The 27,645-nt window shown below is 36.5% G+C and overlaps 1 long non-coding RNA gene and 1 other non-coding gene across 2 annotated transcripts in view; both read left to right on the plus strand.

The window, feature by feature from the left end:
• Window positions 1–7,735: 7,735 nt before the first annotated feature.
• The window catches only part of LOC149690895 (uncharacterized), a 50,683-nt gene continuing 30,773 nt past the window's right edge, over window positions 7,736–27,645 (plus strand). Inside the window, exons 1-2 of the long non-coding RNA XR_016383825.1 lie at window positions 7,736–8,522; window positions 22,467–22,562. This is a non-coding gene — a long non-coding RNA (uncharacterized LOC149690895). The remainder of the gene's footprint in view (window positions 8,523–22,466; window positions 22,563–27,645) is intronic.
• Window positions 19,952–20,035, plus strand: TRNAL-UAA (transfer RNA leucine (anticodon UAA)). The gene has a single exon. It is a non-coding gene; the product is annotated as a tRNA-Leu (tRNA).

Consider the following 27,645-nt stretch of genomic DNA (forward strand, 5'->3'; position numbering starts at 1 on the left):
CTTTTAAAGAAGCTAAATCGGTACAGCGCACGTTTTTTCCCGCCAAATGGTCACGAAATCTCGCGCCAGGAGGGTCAAAGTATATTTCTACGCATTTTAAGCGTCGGAACTGGGTTTTATTTATCAGGCAATCTATAATATGATGGCTCTAACAATTTAAGAACTTGGCCAAAAGTTATTTCCCCCGCAACTCACGAAGTCTTTGAGAAAAATCCATTAATATATATTTTTTTCTGAACCATTAAAAAATGGGTATCGCTGTTGGGGCCCATTAAAAATTGCGGGAAAAGCGTTTAAAGCGCTCCCGGATAGAGTAGGCGTTAATACCTTCACGATTAAACTAAGATTCAAGCTCTAATGTATTTAATTAAAAGGAGTTTCAATTGATCTAAATTATATCAACGGTAGCCCCTGAATTGTAGTTTAAAGTTACCATTATGCGTGTTATTTTCAAATTTATAATTGCTAAAAATACTTGAAAATATTTTTCATAGTGCGAACGGGGACCGGTATAGCGTTTAATTGGGATAAAGGGAAGATTAAATTTTTATCTAATGCGAACAGTCCTCCACTTGTACTAGAATCCTTAGAAATTAAGCCTTATTTCATTTAAATATATTTAAAATAGGTTAAGGTTCCCCAAAAAAATATAGATTACTAATGCGAACATCACCTTAGCCAAGGTTAACGTCCCTGCCTTTGACTGTACTAAGATCCGATATAATATGAAATGATAAACAAACCCCTCTAGTAATATGAGGGTTGGGTCCCGAAGCAAAGTAGGGCTAATATAAGTTCAACGTTATCATTATGAGTAATTTTTACATTTATAATTGCTAAAAACACTTAAAAATATTTTTCATAGTGCGAACGGGGACCGGTATAGCGTTTAATTGGGATAAAGGGAAGATTAAATTTTTCTCTAATGCGAACAGTCCTCCCCTTGTACTAGAATCCTAAGAAATTAAGCCTTATTTCATTTAAATATATTTAAAATAGGTTAAGGTTCCCCAAAAAAATATAGATTACTAATGCGAACATCACCTTAGCCAAGGTTAACATCCCTGCCTTTGACTGTACTAAGATCTTCCGATATAATATGAAATGATAACCAACTCCTTTACTTAAAGCACCAGCGCGAACACAACCTAAACTAACTTATTTTAATAATGTTACCGATAATTATAATAATTACGAATAAATATTAAGCTATAACGCAATTTCTACCATATTCTATTAATTAGAAATTATTATCATTTGATTTTCACCTTTCGTTAACATTAAGTTCAAATACTTATGAAAATACCCTTAACTGTGGTAATATACATATTACCAAAGTAAAAATTAACCGGTTTCTAATACGATACTAGAATTTATAGGCCTAGTAATAATTCAGAAATTTAATTTACAATATAATTTAATAAAATTATGACGGCTCATTATGTTAAATAAACAAAAATTTACATCATCCCCCCAAAATCTATTACAAAAGCATCCCGCGAAGTTGAGACATCCATCATCCAGTTATTAGCAATAGCACACACAAATCGCACTTAACAAGCGTTAATTAAAGTTTTTCACGATTTTAATTAATCTAATTGAGGAAACGCGACTTTCCAGTTCATCGTCAAAGGATTATTCTCCAACGGCCAAACAAAACGTCACAGTGACGTCACCAACGCGACTCTAGCTAAGATGAGCAGTGCTGGAAATAAGCAGAATGTTTGACTCGAATAAAAATAGTGAAAAGCGAGTTAAAGGGTTAAATTTTCATCTTATAACGCTACTAACGATTGCATTGGATGTTGTTTAAGCCTATTTGTCAAGCAATTATTGTTTAGACTCATATTAAAAGAACTACAAGTAAAATACGCGACTTTATTTTGAATGCAGAAGGTCAGGACTGGAAATAAGACCACTTCGGATTCCCTAGTAGATCTGGAAATATTTCTCTCTAATTATAGGTTTATGACGAGTTAAACTAACTAAAACGGCTTCAAATAGATTAATTGCAATTATTTTTAGTATTCAATTGGAGTATTTATGAAATTTGTTCGAATTAGCTTCCATAAGCTAAGATGAACGGTGCTGGAAATAAGCAAAATGTTTGATTCAGACAAAAGTTGGTAAAAACCGTGTTAAAGGGTCAACTTTTGATCTTATAACGCTACTAACGAGTGTATTGGATGTTGTTTAAGCCTGTTTGTCAAGGAATTATTATTTAGACTCATATTAATTGAACTACAAGTTAAATACGCAACTTTATTTTGAATGCTGAAGATCAGTACTGGAAATAAGACCACTTTGGCTTCTGTAGTGGAACTCTGTATAGATGGCGCTAGTGTATTGTCAATTTAGCCTTGCAAAACTCTGTATAGATGGCGCTAGTGTATTGTCCCTTTAGCGGCAGCCTTGCGACATGGACGAAACAATACTGAAGGACGAATGGCAGCGGGAGAAACTTGAAAAATACTTGTTAATTCGCCTTCTAGCGGCAGATAGTAGCAAACCGGAGAGTGGGGGGCATATGGGGGAATCAGTGTTCTGAAAAACCGGGGTAAGGACATTAGGCACGTGACAAAAAAGTCAGTAATCATTGTTCAACGGATTCAGGCTGGTTCCAAATTTCAAAAACTGAAATGGGAAAAATTTAACTCCTTTCATATAAACCTTATCAGCGTATCGCGAATCGCTGTTGCAAAGCTTGCAAACACAAATTTTTTTCCTGCCCATTTTCTTTAAGCCTTGGACAAAATTTAGAATAAAATCAATGCCGATTTTAAAGAGAAGAAGTTGTATTAATTAAAAATACATTGAATAGCCTTTTAATTGTTATGATTAAACATATAGAGTATAATAAGAACATACCTTTAATTTCATGCAATTTAAAAATTTGTGATTGCAAAGTTACGGCAAAATTTCAAAAATATTTTTTTTTTTTTTTTTTTGAAGTAGTTAACGTCTTATTTTGTCTAGATGGCGCTAGCTTTCTCCGGGATTTGACTCACTATTTTTCATAACCCCCCTCCGTTTTGGGGCTGAAAAAGGGGAAGTAAGCTTAACATTGGTTGTTTTGTGGCTTAGTATGGGGCTCTATGGGCTGCCATCCGTCCTTCAGTATTGTTTCGTCCATGCCTAAACTGAGAATCTAAGTTGACCATGGCTAGAGAGACGTTGGTGACGTCACTGTGACGTTTTGTTTAAATTGTTTGGGCCCTTGGAGATAAACGTCGAAACTGGAAAGTCGCGTTTCCTCAATTAGATTAATTAGAATCGTTAAAAACTTTAATTAACGCCTGTTAAGTGCGATTTGTGTGTGCTAATAACTGTGTTTTAGTTAGTTTATCTCGTCGTAAACCTATAATTACAGAGAAATATTTCCAAAACTAGGCCTACTAGGGAAGCTGTTATATCCTTCATTAAGTACACATGATGTATAACATACTAGACTTTATTGTTCAACATTAATTATAAGAGTAAGAACAAAGAGACTGACCATTACGGACAGTCTTATTAATACGTAGTTACGAACTTAATCCCCATCTCCACCGCCAATTTATGTTATATCTTTCATTGAGTACACATGATGTAAAACATACTAGACTTTATTGTTCAACATTAATTATAAGAGTAAGAACAAAGAGACTGAACATTACGGACAGTCTTATTATTACGTAGTAGTTACGAACTAAATATAAGGAGTAACATGATCTCCCAGCTGATTTAGTATCCCTTAAAGTCTTGTTTTCGAAAGGCCCTAATATTACATTACACCCAAAATACCAACACAAAATACTATTAATTCTGACTAACAATTAAAAGTTACTTTTATTTAGCCAATAATTGTTTCAAGACTGTGTTTTATTTTCTTTCTTCTCTGTGTATTTTTACTTTATGTACAATTAACTGTGATAACTATAACCAAATGTATGCATTTCTTACTTTTATATACAATAACTGTGATAATCATCTCCATTTGTAATACAAGGCGGTCTTCAAAAGCCAAACTATGACTTTATGTACCAAACAACAAATAAATAAATAAATAAATAAATAAATAAATTAATAAATAAAATAAATAACTAAGCCTTGCGAACCCGTATCATTAACGCATGGACGAAACAATACTGAAGGACGGATGGCAGCCCATAGAGCCCCATACTAAGCCACAAAACAACCAATGTTAAGCTTACTTCCCCTTTTTCAGCCCCAAAACGGAGGGGGGTTATGAAAAATAGTGAGTCAAATCCCGGAGAAAGCTAGCGCCATCTAGACAAAATAAGACGTTAACTACTTCAAAAAAAATAAAAAAAAAAATATTTTTGAAATTTTGCCGTAACTTTGCAATCACAAATTTTTAAATTGCATGAAATTAAAGGTATGTTCTTATTATACTCTATATGTTTAATCATAACAATTAAAAGGCTATTCAATGTATTTTTAATTAATACAACTTCTTCTCTTTAAAATCGGCATTGATTTTATTCTAAATTTTGTCCAAGGCTTAAAGAAAATGGGCAGGAAAAAAATTTGTGTTTGCAAGCTTTGCAACAGCGATTCGCGATACGCTGATAAGGTTTATATGAAAGGAGTTAAATTTTTCCCATTTCAGTTTTTGAAATTTGGAACCAGCCTGAATCCGTTGAACAATGATTACTGACTTTTTTGTCACGTGCCTAATGTCCTTACCCCGGTTTTTCAGAACACTGATTCCCCCATATGCCCCCCACTCTCCGGTTTGCTACTATCTGCCGCTAGAAGGCGAATTAACAAGTATTTTTCAAGTTTCTCCCGCTGCCATTCGTCCTTCAGTATTGTTTCGTCCATGATTAACGTAACGTCACGTATCCAAATACGAACAGAACGCCATCTGATAACGTTTTTAAACGATGCTTTCGGACTTAGGTAATGAGCGCCCTCTTCTTTGGTCCTATAGTGCACGGCTTTATATTCTAATGATATTCTTATATTGGTCGGATCGGTAGGTAGCCATTTTTTTTAGCTTGTTCGTAATAGATTTTGGGGGGATGATGTAAATTTTTGTTTATTTAACATAATGAGCCGTCATAATTTTATTAAATTATATTGTAAATTAAATTTCTGAATTATTACTAGGCCTATAAATTCTAGTATCGTATTAGAAACCGGTTAATTTTTACTTTGGTAATATGTATATTACCACAGTTAAGGGTATTTTGAACTTAATGTTAACGAAAGGTGAAAATCAAATGATAATAATTTCTAATTATTAGAATATGGTAGAAATTGCGTTATAGCTTAATATTTATTCGTAATTATTATAATTATCGGTAACATTATTAAAATAAGTTAGTTTAGGTTGTGTTCGCGCTGGTGCTTTAAGTAAAGGAGTTGGTTATCATTTCATATTATATCGGAAGATCTTAGTACAGTCAAAGGCAGGGATGTTAACCTTGGCTAAGGTGATGTTCGCATTAGTAATCTCTATTTTTTTGGGGAACCTTAACCTATTTTAAATATATTTAAATGAAATAAGGCTTAATTTCTAAGGATTCTAGTACAAGGGGAGGACTGTTCGCATTGGATAAAAATTTAATCTTCCCTTTATCCCAATTAAACGCTATATCGGTCCCCGTTCGCACTATGAAAAATATTTTCAAGTGTTTTTAGCAATTATAAATTTGAAAATAACACGCATAATGGTAACTTTAAACTTAATAATGTATATTAGTGGGTAATTATGTTTGTTAAGTTGGAGCTGTAATTAAGGCTTCGCAGCCCTAGCTGGTCAATTAAATAAGGCAAAAAAAGGTGGGGGTGAAGTTGAACTCTGTTTCATTTTATGGAAATGAACACTGCATCAATTTCCTCTTATTTTATCAAGTTAGCTTTTGGTATAGGGTCAATAACTTAACTTGTTTTCCACTTCCCCAAATATTACACAGCGTTAAAAACGATTATCGTGAGAATATATGCCCTATTCCTAAATTACGGAGCTATGACAGCTACCCGCCTTCCGTTTCGTTAGACTCTATGGGATGGTGGTACGGGGTGTCACTAGTCCAGCCAGGGGCCTCTTAATATTATACGGCCCTAAAAGAGTTATTAAAAATTCGGAAAAAATTATATTTTATATTCCACGCCACTATCGACTCAATCAAAACACGAGTTCACTTAATTTTTTAAACGATTCCAGAAAATTTAAAGTTGTGTTCGCATTTGTCAGCTGTTTTTTTTTTCATGTTATTTATTTATTTATTTTTTCTGCACGTCTGCCAGCCTAGTACTTTGTTTTTATTTTATTTATTTGTTCCTAGCATGTTACAATAGTTGGAGGAGCTGTCAATCAAAATGTTTTAAACCCGTTTTTCGCGCTTCTTTTTATGTCACCGTGTAACATTTTACCACTTGAGTTATGTTAGGTCGTTAAACATATGGTCCGGTTTATAAACCCCTTGACACCCCATTATTAATAGCCAATGACATTAATAAATTCAAAGGCAATTCACTGTCAATACCGTATAGGAACTATGGAGACTACATATCGTATTCGCTGAATATTAAACCGGTTACAAAAATATATAGTATACACACCGACAAAAGGTGCAATTTTTTTTAACATGAATATATCTTTGATTAGTGGGGTGATTTTGAATTTTTTTCCACTCAAGGGGGCCCTATCGGAGGAGTCGGATACTTGTAACTAATACCTGTATTTTAACAAAAATAATTTTATAAAATAAAAAGGGTCAGAGAAACGAGGGAAAACCTGTAAAATTCAGGGAATTTCAATCAGAAAATAATAAAATTTGAGGTAACTCTTTTGAAAAACAGATACAAATATCCGACCCCTTGGTTTATCCTTGTCGCCAAAGGGCACGTTTAAAACCCCTTTCTTATAAAGCGTTGAAAAGATTAAAATCAAAAAAATTCGGCCAGGTGGGTTCAAGAACGCGGACATTCACTTCCATAACCCCTAATAGGGATTCCCCCCGTTTAAACTTTACCGTCAACTTAAAGAGACTAATAACAGGCTAAACTTACGGAGGTGTCAACGTATCTTGGCACTATTATTAAACCCCATTACATTATCCAATAGTTATACAAAGTTGATTTGAGATATAGAGTTATTACATCACTCATGTCTAAGGATAACAGGAGGCGCTCCGGGCTGATTCTTATGAAATATATCGCGACAAAGGTTATAACTTTATCTATAGTAATGGCACTAATGTTATCTTAACCTACTAGGGTTTTATATTATCAAAGGTGTTAACTGCCATTACACGTATTAAATATATAATTTTATTGCAAATTTCTAAGCACCTCCTGTATATTTTTAGAGAAAATTAACGCGGCCTTGCACTTGTTAGCTTTAAATCATTAAACAATGGTTGGATATTTTTATAGACGATTACAGTCTTAGTAAGCGTTAAATTCGCGCACTTTCTATAGAGGTTATTATAGTTTTTAAGCTTGTAATTTATTCGGTTGATGAACTTTAATGGGAATCTTTAATTTGAGACGCGTCAATTTGACAATTATGCCTTTAACACGGGCCCCAATGAAAAACAGACATTTTTAGGCATTCAAGGTGCAATTATGAAACAGTTCTCACGTGGTAAGAAAAAATACCTACCCTAAAGATATAATAATTTAATATGAATTCCTTTAATATGAACCCTGAATATGTATTCGCTATTATTCGCTGTAATTATTATTCCGATGTTTAGCTAAAGTCAAGAAATTTATTTTAATTTCAGGTCGCCTTTTTTCTGACTGAATGACGTCACGATGGCGATTTCTTCGAAGGGTCACGTTTGGCCATCGGCGAGGGATCAAGGTTTACGCGGTCTAGTGCACGACCGAGCTGCACGGAAGGTCGCGGGAACCAAACCGTACTGACGTCACTGTGGTTCCCGAACGCGTTTGTTCTTCGCGGTATTTTTATATCGGGTTGCGTGAACTTTTCGTGAACTTGGACTTTTGTGGTGCTGTTACATTTGAACTTTTTTGGGAGTTACTACGAGTTCATCGGGATGCCGAAAATAGTGGGTGAGTACATAGTTGCGAATAAGCAAACTTCAAGGTCAGCTAGAGCGCCTGCGTCCTATAGTCCTTCTCCCAGCTGTCAGGCCAAAGCCAAAATGTTGCGCGCGCAGGTCAAAGGGCAGCGTCCTATAGTCCCTTTCCCTATAACGCCCACGCATCTGGAAGTCGAGTCATCATGATGTCACCTTGTGGAAGACCTTTGAGCATTGTTTTCTCCAAGACACCGGTGGAGCGGCTAGAGGCCGACCAACGAGGGGTCAAGTTTATTACTGTCATACCTGGAAGGTGGTGGGAAACCTTCAAACTGTCGATCGTGAACTTTCTATTGAAGGTCAAAACGCGTCAATCGGTTTCCCGAACTGTTCAGTAAATAAGTCGCGTCGCGGGTTAGTTTTTAACAACAATTTTAGCTTTGTGAACTTTCCTCGTCATAGTCTAGCATCGTGTTTGTGACATTTTTCACCATCTTTGGATTCGATCGTCGATAAAATGTAAGTGCCCGTTTTATAATTATCTGTTTTTTTTGTGGCTCGCTTTGTTATTAGTGACGTCAGACATCGAAGCCCCGCCTACGATAAATGTAGTATATATTGTACAGCGTGGATAAGTCGGTAACTTGTAAAATGGATGATAGGTCAGTGATAAGTTAGGAAATCTCAGGGAAATATATGGGAAAAAAACCTGGAAAAGTCAGGGAAATCGGTTTTCCAAAAGTTGTATGAACCCTGATTATTAATATACATTTCAGGAATTCTATATTAGTGGTTCATAAAAGCCCCTTTACTCGATAAAAAAAGGAAGTAAGGTGGTTTGGGGGGGGGGGCGTGGGCGTGGGGGTGGAACCCTTTTCATTCAATTAGGGATTATTTTTAAGGTAATAAAAAGCTTAATACGCAACAAAGAGTAGAGATACCTTTTAGCGAGAAAAAGCCGTTTTTTTTTCTTCTTAAAATAAAGCCCCCTCCCCAAAATATAGAGCTGCAGTCTAGATTTAAATAACATTCATGAATTTACCTCAAAATGTTCCATGAATATTAAATTGAGATACTACTTTTATTAAATTATTTTAATATGTATATAAAATACTTCAATATTCACGGGGGAAAAATTGGTGGCGCAGTTCAGACTTAACTTAAAGTAGCATACTGGGGAAAAATGTTACATACTGTTTCAGGGTGGGGGGTTTTTATTTCCGAGGGGTAAGTAACTCATGATAAAAATGTACACAGTTTTTCTTTCCACGTGAAGGCTCGTATTTCTCGAGATTTCCCAATATAGATCTCGCGATAATTCCCTTCTACCCCCTTAGAAATTACTTGAGATTGAAATGTAAATAAATTTCTCGTGATTTCAAGGTCAGATTTCCAAGAAAATAAATAAAACTGAGTACTTTAGTAACGCCTGAATTTTAAAATTTAACTAGTGACATTCTCCTCGGGGTTTATTCTATTCGACTTAAAATGAGACAGAAAAAAATGTTCTAAGCTCCTCCGTAAGATGGAGAGCGCGGAGAAGAAGGGATTTATAGCGGACAATCCTCTTATCCTAGGGATGTTAGAGGCTGCGAGTTTTTACGTATGCGGAAAGGTATTGAAAGGGGGGGGGGTCTAAATGGATTTTTTTCTTCAAAACTCCCGCTTTGGCTATTCTAAAGTTCTTCAGTATATTTTATATTAATAAGAATAAGAATCCATGTATTGTTTCAAAATTTTCTAATCTTTTTTGAATTTTTTACTTTCCTAATATAATCCCCTTGGCGTATTTTTTGTTGCTTGGGTAATTAGTTAATAATATTGTTAGGCTTTTGATAATTAACAACGACCCCTCGGGAGTTCTCTAAGTTTATTTCAAATTTATTTAATCTTATTATTATTGGCACACTTATCCTCATCGCGTTACTTATAACCCAGACGTTTATACTAGCTGAGGCGGACGGACAGGCAACATTAACTTTCTTAAAAAGGAAAGTAGTACCACCTGAATGAATATAACCTATATTCGTGGTCCCTTAAGACGTCTTACTTTGACCCCACCCACAAGTTTAACCCCGTCAGAAATCCTAAAAGCCAATAACATTCCATTCCTTCACTGGTACAACATTAGCAGACGTCAATGTAGACATACCAACAACAAAAGGTACAAGACTAAAAACAAAATATACCGCCTACAAGAAAGTTGAAAAATTCGAAAGGAATCTTGGGTAAAAAGCAATCAAAGTTGTACGTATATAGTCTGGGTGTCAAAAATGCCACGGGGCAGATTCCCCTCGTACGCCAGGAAGGGGTCACGAAAGGTCAAATATTGACCTTCAGGAAGCCTTCTACCTCTGAATTTACATTAAAATGGGTGAAGAAAAAACACACATTTTAAGCCGTCAGGTGTGAAATCAGGCGTCACGAAGATGCCTGTTATTTAAATATTCGATAAAAGAATATATTTATTCAGCTAATCTATCAACTTTGAACTCTCTCCCGAAAAAAAAATTCTCCTTTCACTATAAGGGTGCTGAAAAATGTTGCTTTTTTCTTCTTCTCTCAAAAGAATGGGGTTGTAAATTCAACGGGAATATTTTAACATCCGGATCTAAGTTATTTTAAAGAATTAAGACGTAAATAACGAATTTATTGAAAAAAGAATATTTTACATAAACTTCCTTCAAATTTAAGATATTTTTGAATTATGCAATTTGAACAAAACTTTCGTTGTTTTGGGAAAGTTTAATTTTATAATTAATTAATTAAATTTATTTATTGTCTAAAAATTTACCAATACCAATTATTCAAAAACAATTGTTAAAAATATCTTAAAAATAAAACCTAGTTAATTTTCCTGCCTGAAAAAAAAATGCTAATTCTCTTTCTCTCCAATTAAAAATGACACCCCAAATTAATTGGCAACATATATTAGAAATTAATGTAGTTCCTTAGCACCTTGTTATACTCCGAAATAATATACGTTCGTTGTAATCGGAAAAATAATTAAATATATTAACAAAAATAAAAAAAGAATACCAAGGTGCTAAGAGAGTATTAGTAAAATATAATTGGATGGTTGAAGCGAGTTCTCCGATATTATATTTTTAGAGGGGGAAATTTAGCGCGCAGTCAGCTAGGGTGATTATTAACAACAAACACGGATGGGGCCCCCGGCTTAAAATAATTGCGAACAATGGATCATAATGGGCCTCGGTTGGGCTCCTTCAACTTGGTCTCTGTTCGTTATCGAGCCCAGGCCCTTGGAATTATAGTATACAGACAATCATTGGGATATGTGTTATGGTTGGCACTCTGTCTATTAAATATTCACAATTATTATACTGAGAACTACGCTCGAATACTGTTAAGCCTTAATATTAGACCAATAGAATTCCAGAACCTTCGTCTATTTAAATAAGAACTATCGGAAATATATGTTTATTATATCTCAAGCTCAACTTCCCAAAGTCCCGTTCGCACTCACTATACGTTCCTAGACGACGCTCATTATAAACCCTATATACGATCGAGTGGTCATCCTGAATTTAATTTCACCACCAAATTAATTTAATTTTTTTTAATTCGCGGGTTAATTAAGAAATATTTCAATTAAACTACAGCTAGAACGTGTTTATGGGTGTCCCGTACGTAAGGCTTAATTTTAATTAAGATTAAACTTCAAAAAGAGCGGATATACACAACAGGTAGATTGAAGACTTAGATCCGAACGCGACCGTTCTCATTTGCATTACAAGAGGGAGTGTACCTATGATACGCAGCCTGTTGGATGAGCAAATAACTGCAGGCCTAAAATTACGAGGTCCCTGGTCCCAGGGATCATTCATTTTCACCCAGTTAATAGATAGAAGGTAGGGATGTTGCCGCCCAAATTCCCTTCGCCGTAGTTAAATCTTAATTCGTCGGGTTGAATTGAACGAAGCTACAGGCGCGATAATATCACCTCTTGGGTGGTGGGGGTGGTGGTAGAATGTTAATTAAAGCCTCCCCTTTCTTACCAGCTGAACTAATTACCCGGGAACTGAACCGGGCGCGCTTCCCAAATCAAACATCGCGTCGAATAATGAATGATTATTAAAATCTAAAATCTCCCTATCATCTATAATAGGCTATTTCAATCCAAAGACCGCGAATTCAAACGCCCAGCTTCGAGTCGTAATTTAATCTCTATATATACCAAAGGTGGCAATGTTATTTTATCTGATAGGCTGTTTTAATCAAAGGCGCGAGCTTTGAATTATAATTTAATTTTAAATGGGACTAAGGTGTTACGGAAATTGCGCTTGGGTTTTATCGATATGGCGGATACTCTTTTTAACTTAGAGGCCAATATCTCGAGGCGATCAGGTGGTCTATATGTTTTTACGCGCCAAAAATGGGCGGTAATTTAACTTAATTTTTAATTTTTTAAAAGAAAGTATAATGATAAATTATATAGCTGTGGTTATACTTGATCAAATTCTTAAAAGTATTGGTTCGAAATGATTTTAATCCTATTATTTGGATCTATAGAAAACCAGGCCCATTTGTGTAATGCCATCAGGGGGGGGCCGAGAGTCTGGTAAGTTTCAAAGCTGGAAACTTTTACATTATTTTAAAAGCCAAAAGAACAGAAGCGATTCAATAAAACTTCCCTTATTGCGAGGTAAAACACATATCAAGGCGCGCTCTAAGGCCAGTAAAAAAAAAACAACCCTACTTTACGCTTGACCGTTAGCCGCGTAGGGACTAAGGTTGGGTGGGCAGTCGGGAAAACTCCGTACTCTGCCCTGAACCTGAACCTAATCCCATTAAACCGACATAGAACCGGGCTCCTCGAGCATTTCCGATACACCTTTTCGATTTCCAACACGAGCCATTTCAGGGCCACCTTTAATAACGGTATATTTTTAATTAGGAATACGTTGAGCACGAGATAGCTTGCGCTTTCGATCGATGGAGTCTGTTACTTCACCTGTAAGCGCGTGAGATCAGAGGGAAAGCACTCCCCTCGAGATTCGAAACGTCAATTTAACTTGGAAGCGCGTGAATATATTAATTCTTACCTCGCTTTTAAGTCACGGGTTAAAGGGTATTTATTACTGCAAGGTTAAGATGGAATATGACGGATCGATTCCTCGGCCTTCCTGAATTTTGGTGGATAGCCCAGTTTTATACCTTTTCCGGTAAAGTTAAGGTGTACTAGGAGGGGATAAGTTTGATCTCTCTCCTCTCTCTCTCGCTCTCTTTACCTGAAATAGGGGCTAAATCCCCTCCCCCCGTTGTGGTTTTTGGGGTTTTCGGATCTACTTTGCTCTAATTTGATTTTAAATGTCAAAGTCTATTTAATATTCACGATACTCGGTTCCTAGTTTCGATTCGAAGTAATAGAATTTAAATTACGATTCAAATATTTGGGGTCATTAAGTGAATAAATTTGACCGGGGTTTTTTTTTGTTCATTATCATTTTTAATTTTTAAAGTTCTGATTAAGAATTTACAAAATTATAATTTAATATTTCACGGAAATTTTTTTAAAACTTGAAATGAAAACATTCGTAATTATCAACACCAACAAAGACAATTAATATTAGAAGAATTCACGAAACTTACCGAGTAATAAAGTCCACCAAATTTGATTGATATTAACGTAACGCGCAAGTTGCTAAGTTGATATGATAAATTTTGATATTTTATTTTCTTTGAAAGAAAAATCTCAGTTTCCTAAATGGAAAACCGTCATGAACATTATTGTTAATTCTCAAAGTTAATCAATATCATTAATTAGTCAAGGATTGATCGCGAGTTCACAGAGTTCACGACCCGATCTCTCTTAAAGAGGGGGGAAAAGGGATGAACTGAACCGACCCCGGTAAAAATTGTCGGTAAAATTTCTGATCCAATCAGTAAATATTATGATATCTCGGGTTGTCGCGTGCGGCGTTACTCATTGTATTTTGGCGCGAAAGCGTCCGGGAGCGAATCGACCAACCATCTCCTGGTGAGCCAGAGAGGGCATCTGCGGAGAAAGATCCCGAGCTAAACTGAGAACGGGGCTTTGCAGGGAAGTGCTATGGGAAACCAGGCGCAAAGAGAGAGAGCGAGAGAGAGAGAGAGAGAGAGAGAGAGAGAGAGAGAGAGAGAGAGAGAGAGAGAGAGAGAGAGAGAGAGAGAGAGAGAGAGAGAGAGAGAGAGAGAGAGAGAGAGAGAGAGAGAGAGAGAGAGAGAGAGCGAGAGAGAGGGAGAGAGAGAGGGGGAGGGAGAGAGAGAGCGAGAGAGAGAGAGGGAACGGCAATTGATTGACGCTCTCCACCCCCCTTTTCCCTGATTCAGTTCGGAACGGAGATTCAAACGTTTCGGACAGCGACACTAACGGTATTACCCACCCTAGCGGTGCATAGAGGAAACATTTTTATTCCTACGCAGTGACACTTTTCAGGGTTATATGTTGTTGCAAGTCAGGGAGAGTTAGGGAGGGGAATTTATAAGTGGACCCAAAAAGGGTCAGGGAATTTTAAAATTGGTTATAGAGATCAGTCAGGGAATTTGATTTCATTAATGTTACGATAAATGCGCCTTAAAATTAAATTCCCGAAGAGTTAGCTTGTTTATAAACAATAATAATCTTAAAACTATACATCTCTTTAATTAAAGTCTTAACAATTTTTTCAATGGAAAAGTCGTGGAATTCGAAAGTGAAAATTTAGTGGCAGGGCTGCCATCAAGATATAGTTCTAGAAAATCGAAGAGAGAGGTGGGTTAAATTCTATAGAGGTCAAAACCGCGGAGTAAGCCCAAATTTGACCTTTTCCTTACAAAAAGGTTGACCCCTCCAGTTTTCGGCGGTATTAAAAAATTCATGAAGTCTATTTTACATCAAAAGCTTTTTAGTGGACCATGCAGAGTGTGCTCTTTGTTTTTTTCTTCCAGTTTTTTTTTAAAAAAAATTCTGGGGTTCTCGGCTGTTGGAACGTGCTCATTAAGCTGTCAGAAAGGCAAGCCCCTCGCGGGCCCATTGTCACGCACCGCCCTCGCGACCCCTCCTATCCTTAGCATCCTCCTTGGGTTCTACCAAGAGGATAACGTACTATCCCTGCACCTTAAGATAAAATAATAAAGGTAGTTGGGAGGAGGGGGTGCTGGAGGGGGGAAGTGAACTGAAAAGTAGTTCTTAAGACGAATTTTATATGAGAAGTCTGGGATAGAAAAGTTAGACGTTACGGTGCGGTGCAGCGTGTTGAAAAGTAATTCATGTTAAAAACGGTTTTTAACTTTGCTGGTTTTGTTTCAAATATCCCGGATCTAAAATTTTTTGTATTAATATCGAAACCCGCTTGTTAAATCGTAATGTTATTTACATTTAATTTAACTTCAACTTTGGTTTGAATGGATGAATTTCTCTTAAGTTTAACTTGGTTCTTGTAATAGCTTTTGCAGTTTTAATGATACGGAAAGAATCTATTTAATATTAAAATTATTTAGGGTATCCAGAATTGCAAAAGTTCGTAACTTAAATCAAAATGAGAAATAATTAAAACACATATTTTAATTATTTATTTATTGGTTAGAATATCTTGGATACACCGTGCAGGTGCTGTAGATAAAACGATTGAATGTAATTGAAAGGTAGTAGCGTCAGTAGCCACCCTATTGGTTACCTCCCTCGACAAATATATTTCCCGTCATGCAATTCGTAAGATTATAAAGAGCCATCGCGTGACCATTATTTCCACGTAACATATTTCAACGTCTACAAGAAGAACTCAGAAATGAAGCAGAAAAAAAAAGAAAAAGAAATTGATCTTTTCTTATATTTTAACGCCCATTGAATTAATCCTAAGAAGTTCTTCTTATTTTCACACACACCAAAATAATGTAACATTTTTTTTCTCTCTCTCTCTCTCTCCATTCCGAACATCATCACAATATTTCTTCTCCCAGTAAATAATGCCCGAGTGAAGTCTTAGAAAAAAACTCTAGCGTTGGCAGACTGTCTTATCTTCTCGTAGACTTTAATACGGATTAAGGGTGGAAGATGCCATTAGTAATGTTACGTCTATCTTTTCGCGTGACGCCAAAATAGGCCCAAAAAACACGGGCGTATATTTTCACACCAAAACAAAATAATAAGAAAGAAAGAAATAGGTCTAGGAACTTATAAGAAATCTTAGAGCTAGCCTCTTTCTGTCATCTGAGTTTATTATTATATTTTTGCTGTTGTTTTCGATAAATTATCTCTTTTTAAAAGAAAAAATTTGAATTAAAACAAGACGTCGCGTATGGTTTTAATAAACAATTCTTTACCTTAAAATTTAAAGGGAGAATGAAACGGAAAAACAACATTTTTAATTGAAAAAAAATGTTCCGAAAGTCGAGGCGTCTATCCATGTCCTTTAAGTTGACCCCGTACTGACCTTGTACTCATTTGTCAAGTTGGGAATTCGAACCGCGTACAAACTTATAAATCTTTCGCGATGGAACTCAGACAAAAATAAACGGTAGTCGATTTTAATTCCAATTTACGACGAAGATACCGATCTCCCATTCATCCCCGCATGGTATACCGCGGTAAAAACGTACCATTTAATACGGTATTCGGAAAACCACTTTGTCACCGTAACTCAACGATTAGAATTAATAAATAATTCTTGCCGAAGATACTTAATAAATTACGATTTGAAGCCACCACACAGAGAGGATAAACACTCTTAATTATTCCATAGTATCGCGGTTTTTTTTTTGGTGAATTTAGTTGGTTTGAGTATCTGTACCCTCGCTTAGGCTAGATCTGGAGGAATCTGAAATATTGAATTCCAATAGGACGTATCTAAAGTATTTCTATAGAAATTTGAAAATGGAATAAACTAATTTTGATCATTTCGGGAAAGGTCTAACTTCGAGTTAAACTTAATTAATCACTAATTAACTTAATAGTTTTAATGAAAACCAAGTAAAACAAATATTTTATAAGTATTTAAAAGAAATATATAAAATAATTCCATTTTGAGATACGTCCTATTTGAATTAAGGCTCGGAATGGTATCTTTAAAAGTACACAGGGAGGTTCAACCGTTTAATTTATGACGGGTGGTATCAAGGGGCGAATGTAAAAGTAGTAATATCATTTCTTGGAGATTTTTTTCTTTCTTTTAGTAGGTAAGTTACAAGGCAACCGTACTGTATCATTACTTAGTTGTAAATTTTTTCGGTTACAAAGAAAGAAAGCGCTATTAGACGCCTACTATTTGTTGAACTAGATGCCAGCGTCTCATCCCGCTGCAGACCAAATGGGAGGGAAAACAATTCCCGCCTTCATAAATTTGATACTCTAGGGTCATGGTAACATCGAGGGGGCTTTTTTCTATGTAAATCACGCGCCCTAGTCATTTAACTAATACGCATGCGCCTATGCTTAAGGAAAAGGCACGGATGGATCTTCTCTTGGGTTTAGAGATTGAAAAAGCCCATGATGTAAGGTTACGGATATTTGGCGCAATTACATAATGATCCACCTTCTCATCATAGACAGACCAAAGTTGTAAACGGCAATTCGTACAATTTATGGTTCCTTTTTTCTTTTGAAGTAACCGACACCGACAGTGTTGTATATTTTAAATGAATTTATTTTTTTACAAAAATTTAATAAGCAAACAGCTGTATAAATTTAGACCTGAAAATGAATTTGATATTTTAAAAATAAAATTAATCAGAAAAAATAATCAAATCAAAATTGTCTAAAATTCGTGAGCTCTTAATGATAACCCAACCCACTCTTTTTGCAAGGCGATATTTGTCACGTATACCGAGGCTTAGATGAACCGAGGCTTAAAAAATAGGGCCTCGTATATATGCCCGCATTCGGATGGATTTACCTGTAGCGAAAAGACTGGAATTATAACAAACAGATCATTATCTTAAGGTTTTTTTTCTTTTGAAACGTAGAATTATATATATAACAGGGAGAATGAGAGAGAGAGAGAAGTACTTATATAAGTAGGTACTCTTGACCACATCATAAGATTGGCCTCTTAAGTATTTTTATAAATGAAGAGAGCAATTACCGTGTGGCGGCGGTTGCCGCAAACGTTTCTCGTTATTTTTTGTCTTAACTGACGCAACCGCAAGACGTACCTCTATCTAGATTACACGGTATTTAAAGAGCTACAAAATTCATTCCCGTAATCTAGTAACTCGGTAATTAAAGTACACGTACCTGGAATCAAGCATTGCTGGGGAGGCCAAAGCATTTTGGCCAACTTTGTCATTAGCTGGAATATTTCTCAAAGGGAATTTAGTTTAGTTAAAATACCACGATTTAAAGGTATTCTTCCCTTGAAAAAAAACGAATGGAAATAACTAAGATACCGATTTGGGGTGATGATTACGAATTTCTTAATTAGAGATCGAAAGTAGTTAACGTTTACTCTTGTTGGGAGTCCCAATCGACGCCGGGTTTCTTGAAGGGGCAAAATAAAGGATACGCATTGGTGTCCCCCCTCCGAAGTTAATTTCTTAGATAACAGCTAGTCGACATCAGTCAGTCTCCAGCCTTAACGGGAATGTTAGCTCTTTAAGGGCGGTTTGGTTTGCCCGCCATGTTTAAAATTGGGGGCTCATTAAATGGTACCGTAACGCTCGCGAGGGGTTCGACTCTTTAAGTCGCGAATACACCTTTTACCCAAAGTGTAGACGAGAAAACTCCGAGTGATTAGCGCCTCGATAGCTTGTCGCTGATATACAGTTAGTCATTGGTGAACCCCCCTTAAAATAAGGCGAGGGACGATTATCACCCTAAGAAAACAGCTTGTTAAAGTTCCAAGAGATTGGGGCCCATCCCATACGTAACACCCCTCGTTACCTCAGAGGGCCTCTTAGAAACTTGTATACTATAGCCTTAATGGTGTATTGTAAAAATGTACGTTTTGTGTTGGAGTATTTGTTTATTTACAAGGGGATTAACAAACAATATTTAAAATTATAGTACATTCTTTAAGCCTTTGTTTTTGAAAAAAAAAATTGTTTCACGCGCTGTCATAGTTCAAAATGTCACGCGATTTTTGAATAAATCCGCGCGCTCTTTAACAATGTCACGTGTCAATCCACGTGAGGGGAATAATTCGCGCATATTTAATTTTAAAATAAAATGGACCTCTGGTGATTTAAAAAGTGTTAAAAATTCGCTTCAAAGGCTTGTGTATGGTCTATTTTGCATAGCTCTTAGCTTTGAGATTTTTTCATCCATCTTCGATAAAATGTATGTATAGCATGTGGGAAGAAATTGAAAAAAAAAATGTATTTGGCCATCTTCTTCAGATCCAGACGAAGAAGATGGCCAATTCTTCCGAGGAGAGGAGAAAGAGGTGAGAGAAATCGAACCAGGATGAGATGGGATCATGGATCTTCTGGAGGAATGCCGGGGGAGAGAGGGTTTCTGGCAGAGGTAAATCGAATTATTCTGGTCCAGATGGAACACCTGCAGCATGTGATGCTACCAAAGGGATGATACGGATGGACAACCTGTTTTCGAGATGGCGCCCCCCCTCCCTTTTCCTAAAATATGAGAGAAAAATATATATACGTGTATATAAAATAATAATATTAGGGAATAGGGATGGTTAGATTATAGATGATTTCTTAGTGTTTGAACATAAACCATTTCGTGTCATTCGCTTGAAATTGTACGTGAAGTATCAAAGACCACACATTCTTATCTTTTATCTGGAATTCTTGATTTTTGTTTAAAGGGGGGATTACTTTCCCCCCATTATTGAACATTTACTAGAGCGTTTGACAAGGCCGCGATAAAGGTGGCCTTCCCTTTAATGCCTGCTTATCAAGGGGAAAAGGGTGTCGAAAGGTTATTATATTTTAATCTTATCTTGTAGTTTTATCGCAGAGATTTTTTCCATCCTTATTATTTATAGTACATTTATTTCATGATATTATAAGCCAGGATGGCCGAGTGGTCTAAGGCGTCAGATTTAAGCTCTGATCCTCGAAAGAGGGCGTGGGTTCGAACCCCACTTCTGGCAAGAAAATATTTAATTTTAATTAAATTAATTAATTGATGGTGGGAATGGATTGGTGTAGTTGTATCGCAATCTGCTTCGTTTTCTTTACCAGATTTTTGTAATTTTAAAAATGAAATAATTGATTTACTAAGAATTTTAATAAAAATATGGAATTACGCTGAAGTGAGAGTATAATTATTAATTAACATTATAAAAGTAACGTTTTTGGTTGAGTTTAATTAAAACCTGGCTACAAAAGACAGGTAAACGCGCGAAATTAACAACTAGACAATTAAAACCAGTGGGTAAAAACCGGTTTAATTCTCTTTTCGCGAATGAATGAGATTCAATTTTCTCTTAGGGTTTGTTTAGTCCATCCATACCCATGCAGATTTCTCGGGTTACAATGGATCGGAACAAAAATCTGACTTAGTAGAAAAGAATGAAAAATTGTTCCCGCCAAAATGTCTGTAAGATTCTTTAATTTTTGGCGCGAGACAGCTGTTCATTCGGGTTGTCCTTCTCGCACGCGCTGCTCCATGAACTGAACTAACTACAGGATTCGTATAACAAGGAAAAACGCGCGCGAGCTTTATTTTCCCGCCAAATTCTTAATTATTAGTCTTTTTGGCGCGGCCCGTTAATTAGCTCGATCTTTTCGCCAGTTGCTTGACTCTCGAATACAATAGAAGCGAGCGGAACAATCAAAGTTACAAATAATAAACGAATGAATGAATGAATGAGAACACCTTAAGTTATGGTTTTCTAAAAATTACTAAGCCTTTTTCGTCGAAATATGAAATCTTTGTCTGTCGCTGTCAAAACTGAATGGCGTTGTTCTTTTCCTGGCTTGTTCAAAATTAAAACGTACGCTTGTTTCTCCTTGAAAAGAACAGCGCGGCCCCAAATACGTAGAGCTCCCAAAGGGGTCAAACAAACCCCCAAAACATTTTTCCCTTACACACACCCCAACATCTGGGCCTGATACGGGGACCCCCCTTACATAATACTCGATATAAAAAAGAGTATCTGCGTTTGAATGAAAAATATTAAATATGCACCAAACTCTTACGGGATCAAAAAATGTACAATAGAAATATGCAAAATAGAGAATAGAGTGGCGAATTTTCGCACGGCCTTTTTTTCTTTAAACTTTATAGGGGCCGTAGCCTACAGTTGACCACAAAATACGGGGCTGGAGGCCACCCCCTTTTCTTAGGGGGTGGTCCAGTTTTTTTCTTTTTTAATTTTAAAATTTAAACGAGATGTAACGTCGATTAAGTAAATATTTTATTTTTAAATTACCAAAGTAATTATTTCAAACTAATTTATTCTAATGTATTTTCCCCTGCATTGGCACTAAACCAGATAGGTTATAAAATGAAGCTTGTTTAATTAAAATAATTAAAATAAATTTATAACTGACGGACAAACTTACAGATGGTATAAACCGTACGGGTTTTTCCTTCTCTAATAAAATAATTGAATTGGGTGTAAATGGTCTCATATTGGGGTGCCTAAACATATGCTAATCCATGCACCACCACCACCACCAAGGCAGGCAGGCAGTCCCTTTACCAAAACCCAAAATGAACTATCAATATATATTGAATTCTTGTATCGAATAAAAGACTAGTTGACAGTCCACCCATTTTTGATCGAGGAGGTTGATGCACGGCCTTTTTTTTACGCCTCACTCTGTATATATATTTTTTTTACTAAATCTCGAATCCAGGACCAACGCCAATGTGGTATATATTTTTTATATACCAGGGAATTTAAAATATATATATATATATATTTTAAATTCCCTGGTATATATAAAGAAAATCAAATTTGAAAAAAGAAAAAATTTCCAGATCATTAGATCAGTGGGGAAATAATAAAAAAAAATACTCAGCAACTCAAAACCCTAACGGTTTTTTAATAGTGATTCTTTTGTACTGTTTTCATACACAGGGTGTTCCAAAATGATTGGGCCATTAGTTTTGAGTCGAAAATGTACTATGACATTTTGATATAAAAGCCACCGTTTACAAGTTAGGATTGTAGCGTTTTAGGGATGGCCCCTAAATTAAATTAGAAATCATTATCTTTCAATTTCTTAGTTATAAATTTAAGGGGGCCTCCGTAAAACACTCTATTCATAAGTTGTAAACAAAAACGCCATGGAACATTTTCGGCTCAAAATGGGTCATAAAACGCAATGTCCTATCACCTTCCATATTACTAACACCCTCTATATTTAAATGCTGTGATTCTTATGTAACAGCTTGTTCATGGCCATAGTATTACATGATTAAAGCACATGGTATCAAGTTCATGATATTTTCCACTATTATTATAAAACATTAATTAAGCCGGGATTCCTTCGATGTCTATGACGTATCTATACTAACCCAAAAAGTATACTCAAAATCTAACGATGGCAATCTTCTTATCTTTCCATCAGATCTTTCAATCATATCAACGTAATATCAAAATCAAAATCATGTACATGCGTGGAACATCCCAAAAACCAACGGGAGGTCAACCTAAAGAAAAATGGGTAAGTTGTTTTTAGCTTGAACTATCTCTGTACCGTTAGATTTTATAATAAGTGGGCGTAGTTGACTCTATGGGGATTCTATCGATAACTAGGTAACCGTGTTACCACGCACCACTACCAATGCACTTTTCGCGCCTGTACCTGAACTGTCTTAGGGACAGGTAACCTAGGACTGATATATATATATATATATAACCAACAAAATATAACCCTTGTTAAGCCTTGGGAACGGAAAAATTTCAATCCGATGGAGGGTTTTTATTTACGATAAGAGCTATGTTTTTATTGCCTTTCGTAGCGCAATTATCGATAAGTTTTATATATTCTTATATAATCAATGCCACTGTCTACTAAAATACCATTTATAGATCCGACATGCGCGTTCGTATAGTTTTGACATCTCATCAATGGTTTTTTCTATTGATAAATGATTTTATATTTCAATCTAAGGAGAGATATTCCATCATTCCGTTATTTTATACGGACTTTATTGATCTCGTAAAATATTGAAACCATATTTTGAATATTCGAGAGCGGGTGATACTATCCCTTTAAAAAGCATTCAAATAAACCGTAGAGATTCCCAACTTTTAATCAACTTAATCTCATCGACCCCTGTTTGTCGTAGCCCTACGTTTTTAGTATGGTTAGATGGGGGACAAATTGCACTATAACATACTCAAAGGACATCCCCGTATCTCAAGTAGAAACAGAGTTACGAGCCTGCAAAGTATAGTCTAAAGCTATTTCTATGGCGGGGTTTGTTTGAATACGTTTTCCTTAATTACTAGGACCTGTTTTCTCGGTGGCCAATAATAACATATATGTAGTGTAGTGGTTAGCACATCCGCCTCACACTCGGAAGGCCACAGGTTCGAAACCGCGATGTTTTTTTATTCTTTTTTTTTTTTTACTTGGGATATCTAAAGGCCTTTATAATTATCCGAACATTTTTGTCAACGTGACATTATTTACATTCCCGAATCTCTAGTAGAACCAGAGTTACGAGCCTCCAATATTTAGTGTAATGCTATTCCTATGGAGGAGGTTGTTTGTTCAAGTTTTCCTTAATTAGCCTAAGTTGTTAGTATGGTAAGATGGGGGACAAATTGGACAATAACATACTCAAATGACTTCCCCGTATCTCTAGTAGAAACAGAGATACGAGCCTCCAAAGTTTATTTTCAAAAATCAAAAGTAACCTAATAACAATAAGTGAGACAAAAAATAAGTTGACGATATTGAGGTAGCCTCAAGTTTAAAGTATCCTTGTATGGGGAGCAAAGAGGACTATAACATATCCAAAGGAGATCCCCGTATCTCTAGTAGAACAAGAGTTATAAGCCTCCAAAGTTTACTGCAAAAATCATAAGTAACATAATAACAATAAGTGAGACGATATCAAAGCTGACGAACATTTTGCTTAATTACTTGGCCCCTGTTTGTCATAGCCCTAAAATTTTAGTACGGTTAGATGGGGGACAAATTGCACTATAACATATCCAAAGGACATCCCCGTACCTCTAATAGAAACAGAGTTACGAGCCTGCAAAGTATAGTCTAATGCTATTCTTATGGAGGGGTTTGTTTGATTACGTTTTGCTTAATTACTTGGCCCCTGTTTGTCGTAGCCCTAGGTTTTTAGTATGGTTAGATGGGGGACAAATTGCACTGTAACATAACCAAAGGACATCCCCGTATCTCTAGTATCAACAGAGCTACGAGCCTGCAAAGTATAGTCTAATGCAATCCCTACGGCGGGGTTTGTTTGTTTACGTTTCCCTTAATTACTCGCCCTTGTTTTCTCGCTTACCTATAATAACTTGTCTGTTGTGTAGTGGTTAACACCATCCGCCTCATACTCGGAACGCCACAGGTTCGAAACCACGTCAGAACCTCGATGTTTTTTTTTTCTTGGGAAATGTAAAGACCTTTATAATTATCCGAACATTTGTGTCAAGGTCACATTATTTACATCCCCGTATCTCTACTAGAACCAGAGTTACGAGCCTGCAAAGTTGGGTCTAGTTCAATTCCTATAGAGGGTTTGTTTGTTTACGTTCTGCTTAATTACTCGGCCCCTGTTTGTCGCAGCCCAAAGTTTTTAGTATGGTTAGATGGGGGACAAATTGGGCTATAACATACTCAAAGGACATCCCCGTATCTCTAGTAGAAACAGAGTTACGAGCCTGCAAAATTGGGTCTAATGCATTTCCTATGGAGGGGTTTGTTGTTCACGTTTTCCTTAAATATTTGGCCTGTATTTTCGATCAAAAATAAGAACATATCTGTAGTGCAGTGGTTATCACATCCGCCTCACTCCCGGAAGTCTACAGGTTCGAAACTGCGCAGTTTTTTTTTTTTTGATTGGGATATGTAAAGACCTTTATAATTATCCGAACATTTGTGTCAAGGTCACATTATTTACATCCCCGTATCTTTGGTAGAACCAGAGTTACGAGCCCTCAAAATATAGTCTAATGCATTTCCTAAGGAGGGGTTTGTTTCTTTACGTTTTGCTTAAGTACTCGGCCCCTGTTCGTCGTAGCCCTAAGTTTTTAGTATAGTTAGATGGGGGACAAATTGGGCTATAACTTACTCAAAGGACATCCCCGTATCTCTACTAGAACCAGAGTTACGAGCCTCCAAAATTGGGTCAAATACTTTTCCTATGGAGGGGTTGTTTGTTTACGTTTTGCTTAATTACTTGGCCCATGTTTGTCGTAGCCCTACGTTTTTAGTATCGTTAGATGGGGGACAAATTGGGCTATAACATACTCAAAGGACATCCCCGTATCTTTAGTAGAAACAGAGTTACGAGCCTGCAAAATTGGGTCTAATGCATTTCCTATGGAGGGGTTTGTTTGTTCACGTTTTCCTTAAATATTTGGCCTGTATTTTCGATCAAAAATAAGAACATATCTGTAGTGCAGTGGTTATCACATCCGCCTCACTCCCGGAAGTCTACAGGTTCGAAACTGCGCAGTTTTTTTTTTTTTGATTGGGATATGTAAAGACCTTTATAATTATCCGAACATTTGTGTCAAGGTCACATTATTTACATCCCCGTATCTTTGGTAGAACCAGAGTTACGAGCCCTCAAAATATAGTCTAATGCATTTCCTAAGGAGGGGTTTGTTTCTTTACGTTTTGCTTAATTACTCGGCCCCTGTTTGTCGCAGCCCAAAGTTTTTAGTATGGTTAGATGGGGGACAAATTGGGCTATAACATACTCAAAGGACATCCCCGTATCTCTAGTAGAAACAGAGTTACGAGCCTGCAAAATTGGGTCTAATGCATTTCCTATGGAGGGGTTTGTTGTTCACGTTTTCCTTAAATATTTGGCCTGTATTTTCGATCAAAAATAAGAACATATCTGTAGTGCAGTGGTTATCACATCCGCCTCACTCCCGGAAGTCTACAGGTTCGAAACTGCGCAGTTTTTTTTTTTTTGATTGGGATATGTAAAGACCTTTATAATTATCCGAACATTTGTGTCAAGGTCACATTATTTACATCCCCGTATCTTTGGTAGAACCAGAGTTACGAGCCCTCAAAATATAGTCTAATGCATTTCCTAAGGAGGGGTTTGTTTCTTTACGTTTTGCTTAAGTACTCGGCCCCTGTTCGTCGTAGCCCTAAGTTTTTAGTATAGTTAGATGGGGGACAAATTGGGCTATAACTTACTCAAAGGACATCCCCGTATCTCTACTAGAACCAGAGTTACGAGCCTCCAAAATTGGGTCAAATACTTTTCCTATGGAGGGGTTGTTTGTTTACGTTTTGCTTAATTACTTGGCCCATGTTTGTCGTAGCCCTACGTTTTTAGTATCGTTAGATGGGGGACAAATTGGGCTATAACATACTCAAAGGACATCCCCGTATCTTTAGTAGAAACAGAGTTACGAGCCTGCAAAATTGGGTCTAATGCATTTCCTATGGAGGGGTTTGTTTGTTCACGTTTTCCTTAAATATTTGGCCTGTATTTTCGATCAAAAATAAGAACATATCTGTAGTGCAGTGGTTATCACATCCGCCTCACTCCCGGAAGTCTACAGGTTCGAAACTGCGCAGTTTTTTTTTTTTTGATTGGGATATGTAAAGACCTTTATAATTATCCGAACATTTGTGTCAAGGTCACATTATTTACATCCCCGTATCTTTGGTAGAACCAGAGTTACGAGCCCTCAAAATATAGTCTAATGCATTTCCTAAGGAGGGGTTTGTTTCTTTACGTTTTGCTTAAGTACTCGGCCCCTGTTCGTCGTAGCCCTAAGTTTTTAGTATAGTTAGATGGGGGACAAATTGGGCTATAACTTACTCAAAGGACATCCCCGTATCTCTACTAGAACCAGAGTTACGAGCCTCCAAAATTGGGTCAAATACTTTTCCTATGGAGGGGTTGTTTGTTTACGTTTTGCTTAATTACTTGGCCCATGTTTGTCGTAGCCCTACGTTTTTAGTATCGTTAGATGGGGGACAAATTGGGCTATAACATACTCAAAGGACATCCCCGTATCTTTAGTAGAAACAGAGTTACGAGCCTGCAAAATTGGGTCTAATGCATTTCCTATGGAGGGGTTTGTTTGTTCACGTTTTCCTTAAATATTTGGCCTGTATTTTCGATCAAAAATAAGAACATATCTGTAGTGCAGTGGTTATCACATCCGCCTCACTCCCGGAAGTCTACAGGTTCGAACCTGCGCAGTTTTTTTTTTTTTTTGCTTGGGATATGTAAAGACCTTTATAATTATCCGAACATTTGTGTCAAGGTCACATTATTTACATCCCCGTATCTCTACTAGACCCAGAGTTACGAGCCTCCAAAATATAGTCTAATGCATTTCCTATGGAGGGGTTTGTTTCTTTACGTTTTGCTTAAGTACTCGGCCCCTGTTCGTCGTAGCCCTAAGGTTTTAGTATGGTTAGATGGGGGACAAATTGGGCTATAACTTACTCAAAGGACATCCCCGTATCTCTACTAGACCCAGAGTTACGAGCCTCCAAAATATAGTCTAATGCATTTCCTATGGAGGGGTTTGTTTCTTTACGTTTTGCTTAAGTACTCGGCCCCTGTTCGTCG

This window comes from Phalangium opilio, unplaced genomic scaffold (assembly GCF_054372755.1).
Source record: "Phalangium opilio isolate 3A_F unplaced genomic scaffold, DU_Popi_V2 ptg000031l_1, whole genome shotgun sequence".
NCBI classification, from domain to species: domain Eukaryota; kingdom Metazoa; phylum Arthropoda; class Arachnida; order Opiliones; family Phalangiidae; genus Phalangium; species Phalangium opilio.